This window comes from Raphanus sativus, unplaced genomic scaffold (assembly GCF_000801105.2).
Source record: "Raphanus sativus cultivar WK10039 unplaced genomic scaffold, ASM80110v3 Scaffold5055, whole genome shotgun sequence".
Lineage (NCBI taxonomy): Eukaryota > Viridiplantae > Streptophyta > Magnoliopsida > Brassicales > Brassicaceae > Raphanus > Raphanus sativus.
This window is the reverse complement of record NW_026620355.1, coordinates 1-4,999: the sequence shown is the minus strand read 5'-3', so window position 1 is coordinate 4,999 and position 4,999 is coordinate 1. Positions and strand designations below refer to the sequence as shown.

Genomic DNA, 4,999 nt, shown 5'->3' with positions numbered 1-4,999 from the left:
TATTGTTCATATATTAAATACGGTTATAATAAAATGGCTTCTGATACATTATATGGCTTCTGATACATTATAAAAAATGTTTAGTTTACTTTTAATAAAATGGCTTCTGATACATCTTGCAGTGAAAAAAAAACAAATATTAGATTTTACAACATTATACTACATAATTTCGTAATACATTATATGGCAATGATCTATGGTAACCTTATATATGGCAATATATTTTGATAGAAAAGAAAATCATGGAATGAGTTAATGGGAAATAGAATTAAGAGAAATAGTAATGATTTTTGACTTTCCTTAAACATGAAATGATGAAATCGGACATATCTTTGACTTTCCTTTTTACACGAAAACGTCCAATTATTCATTTTGAACTATAATGTATATGAGGAAATTCGAGTGGTACCATAATGACATTTCTTTGTAATTTCTCTAGTGAATCAAGGGTGATTCTATATATGGGCTGAGAGTGAATATGGTGCCGACACGTCAACATGACACTCATGTAAATAACTTACACATTTAAGGTTACTCTTTAAAAATGCTTCTTGATTAATAAGAAGGGGATAACTACTGGAAAAAAAGACTGAGTGTTGATTTAGGATTTTTAATGGGTAAAATGTAGCTTTAGGAATTTCGGTTTTAAAACATCCACCAATACCATATTGAAACACGTCATGAGGTATTACCTGGAAGAGAAAAACAAATACCAATTGACTTACAAATATTCGAAAGATTAAAGATATGAAAAAGATATAAAGCAGTATTTTTAGGACTCTAAGGATTCATTTAAAACCAATACGCTGTCAGGGCAGCTCAGAAGGCGTGCAGCTTGGCGTATTATTATTATTGTCTTAGTCAGAACCCGAAAGCTAGGCCATTGATGAGTGATAGGTGATTCCCTGATCCCAACTGTGAGTGGAGCTGCATTTTCAATGGGAGGGTGCCTGATTATAGAATGCAACAGAGGTTTGCAAAGAATGTTGGGCCTGGTGCCATTTGCAGGTCAAGTTGTTCGCCGGGTGGACCTGCAGCATGCAGAGTGCGGTGATAAGTGTCAAGTGTACATAATCGGTTCCTAAGAGCATCAGCATCGGATGTCCCTATTTTGTGGTCTTTAACATTTTTTATTAATTTGTTGTGCTTAAGAGATTTTGGTAAGGACTTAGTTAAAAAACTAGATTATTGATAGGACTTAATTAAGTATCTTAGTAAAATAATTTTGATTTATAAATGTAGTGACATATAGAAACTTGTATGACAAGTAATTAAGAGATCCTAAGACAAATTTATGTTCTGCTACTAACCTTTGGTCAAAACAGTAGCCATCACATCTTGAGCTTTGCCAACATACGCTCTACTACCGTTGCCATCCGAGTTCTGCAATCATCATCCCACAAGAAGGTTATTGTGTACTCTACCACTTGCTGCAAAAACAGAGACTAATAAGATATAATTCAAAGCAAACAAACACACTCTGAGCTGAGGCAGAGACTCGTTGAGACTCATGAGTGTGAGACTCATATATTAATATACCTCTGAGACTCATGAGTTTCAGACCCAATCACACAAACAACATGCAAAAGATCTATTAATCGTAAGTCATCATAACAGACAAACAAAGGCAAAAGCATCCTCAAAACATCAACAATATCAGAGAAAATCAATCCAATTACAGGAAAAATATAAAATTCCTAGACATAGCAATAAGATGATCATGACATGAAGTGATGAAACATAATACCTTTGTACAAAAGCTGAAAACAGGAGGCCCAACGAGCGGAATATCTTCATCTCTCTCCTTCCTCACCACAAGAACTTTCAAGAGCCTTCTTCCCAGCAACAATGCAATATTCCCATCAATATAACCCTCAGAGCTAAACCCTTCAAGATCCCTTTTTGCTCTGTAATCAATATAGCTCCACTACTCTGTAATCAATCACTGACCCATCAATGAAAACATAACCAGAAACAAAATCCATTCCCACATAACGAAACAACACACACTACAAGAAAACACGCAGATTCTGAGGGAAATATCGAGGGAAAATGAGTTCCTCGGAAATTTCGGACAAAATATCGAGGAAATACCGAGGAAACCAAGAAATGGGGTTTCCTCGAAATTTCCTCACTAATTTTTGAGGAAATTTCGAGGAAGACCAACTTCCTCTGTAATTTTCGAGGGGATACCGAGGAAACCAGGGTCGTCGGAAAAAATCGACGGATATTTCTAATATTTCGACGACATCTTGTAGCCGTTAGAGAGCCGTTGGGAGAGCCGTTGGGGGATTTAAACAATTTCGAGGAAATTTCGAGGAAATGCCTGTTTCCCTCGATATTTCCTCGATATTTCCTCAGTATGCCGGGAGGATTTCATCTATAAATACAGCCACCCCTCTTCCTCTTCATTCACTCCATTTCTTTTCTTCTTCTCTCCTAGTCTCACGAATTTGATTCCAAAAAAACATGTCTTCTTCAAATTATTTTCGTTCTTGGATGGATCGACCTCATTTGGATCCGGACACGAGATTGCTTACGGAAGAATACAATCAAGGTATAATCGAGTTCATGAGGGTAGCTCGCAAACAACCGGAAGCAGAAACAGGTAAGTTAAGATGTCCTTGCTCTAATTGTAAAAATAGAAAAGTTATTAAAGAGTGGGATGTTTGGACTCATCTATTATTGAGTGGATTTACACGAAGTTACAAAATTTGGTATCATCATGGGGAAACTGATTATGAACTTGGTAGTACTAGCGAACCTCAGCCGGCGGTTAGATTAGAAGAACCAATTAGGGCGGATGTAGATTATGGTGTAGGTACTGAGCAGATGATAAATGATCATTTTAGAAGGGAAGATTTACCCAATGCAGAAGCTAGGAGATTTTATGAAATGTTGGATGCTGGAAAGCAACCATTGTACGAAGGTTGCAGAGATGGTCATTCAGCTTTATCATCTGCTATGAGACTGATGGGCATTAAAACAGATTATAACTTGGCTGAAGACTGTTTGGATGCGATAGCTAATTTTGTTAAAGGTATTCTACCTGAGGATAATGTAGCTCCAGGTTCATACTACGAGGTTCAAAAACTCGTAGCTGGGGTTGGTTTATCTTATCAGGTAATAGATGTATGCAGCGATAACTGCATGATTTATTGGAGGGTGGATGATCAGCGGACTACATGCAAATTTTGTGGGAAGCCTCGTTATAAAGATACTAGTGGAAGAGTTCCAGTGCCATATAAAAGGATGTGGTATTTGCCTTTGACGGAAAGGTTGCAGAGGTTGTATCTTTCAGAACGCACAGCGCAACGAATGAGATGGCATGCGGAGCACTCAACAGATGGTGAGATTAGACATCCTTCAGATGCAAAAGCGTGGAAACATTTCCAATCAAAGTATCCCGACTTTGCGTATGAGAGAAGAAATGTCTACCTTGGATTATGTACTGATGGTTTCAGCCCGTATGGGAAGAGTGGAAGACAATATTCTCTATGGCCAGTCATTGTTACACCATACAACTTACCCCCAAACTTGTGCTTGCGACGAGAGTTTTTGTTTCTCTCCATTCTCGTTCCCGGACCAGAGCATCCTAAGAGATCACTTGATGTGTTTCTTCAGCCACTAATATATGAGTTGCAACAACTATGGGCTCAAGGTGCTGAAACATACGATATTTCGTGTAAAGAAAACTTTCAAATGCGGGCAGTACTAATGTGGACAATAAGTGATTTTCCAGCATATGGTATGTTATCTGGATGGACAACGCATGGAAGGCTATCATGTCCATATTGTCAAGATAACACTGATGCTTTCCAACTAAAACACGGAAGGAAAACGTGTTGGTTTGACTGTCACAGGAGATTCCTACCACCTGATCATCCATATCGTAGGAGTAGGAATTTGTTTACTAAGAACAAGAAGGTGTTTGACAGTCCACCTGCGGAAATTAGTGGGAAAAGTTTGAAGACACAACTAAGAGATTTTGGTGCAGAAAGGACGCCAGACATCGGTGGACATGCGCGTTTTCCGGTAGATGCTGTTGGAAACCTACATAACTGGCACAAAAAAGTATATTCTGGGATCTGCCATACTGGGAGGATCATTTGTTAAGGCATAATTTAGATGTCATGCATATTGAGAAGAACTTTTTTGACAACCTCATGAACACGATCCTTAACGTTCAAGGTAAAACAAAGGATAATTTGAAGTCAAGACTGGATTTAGTTGATATATGTGATCGTTCAGAACTTCATGTTGATGGGAATGGTAGGGCTCCTTTTCCCATATACCGACTTGATGTAGAGGGAAAAAATGTGTTCTTCGATTGGATTTCAAACGATGTGGAGTTTCCAGACGGTTATGCATCTAATTTGCGTAACTGTATCGACAGAAAGGAAGGAAAGTTTATTGGTTTAAAAAGTCACGATTGTCATGTGTTGATGCAGCGCTTACTTCCGTTTGCTTTCAAGGAACTATTACCACGAAATGTTCATGAAGCAATAGCAGGGATAAGTGATTTCTTCCGCGATTTATGCGCCAGATCAGTGACTCTTGAAGGTATTGAAAATCTGAAAACTAACATAGCCGTGATTCAGTGCAACCTTGAGAAGATATTTCCTCCCTCATTTTTTGATGTTATGGAGCATCTTGTTATTCACCTGGCAAGAGAATTGGAACTTGGTGGTCCTGTGCAGTATAGATGGATGTATCTGTATGAGCGGTATATGTTTCATTTGAAGAAGATGGTGAAAAATCTAAGTAGGGTGGAAGGTTCTATAGTCGCACAGATGATCAATGAAGAAATTTCAAACTTTGCTGAGTACTACTTTCCAGCAGAAGTTCAGACCAAAAACAGAAGACCTGCACGGCATGATGATAGAGGCGAACGGGCAACATACCATGTTACGGTTCCTGACATTTTCACAGATGTTGGACGACTTAGCGGAAAATCAAAGGACCGTCGACTTACTGAGCAGGAGCGCAGTCATTTGCA

The 4,999-nt window shown here is 38.5% G+C and overlaps 1 long non-coding RNA gene across 1 annotated transcript; it reads right to left on the bottom strand.

Annotated features, from left to right (window-relative positions):
• Positions 1 to 668: 668 nt before the first annotated feature.
• LOC108837560 (uncharacterized) lies at positions 669 to 1,953 on the bottom strand. Its single transcript, XR_008942387.1, has 3 exons — positions 1,748 to 1,953; positions 1,311 to 1,430; positions 669 to 1,031 (listed from the first exon to the last, which is right to left on the bottom strand). It is a non-coding gene; the product is annotated as an uncharacterized LOC108837560 (long non-coding RNA).
• Between the last annotated feature and the right edge of the window lie 3,046 nt (positions 1,954 to 4,999).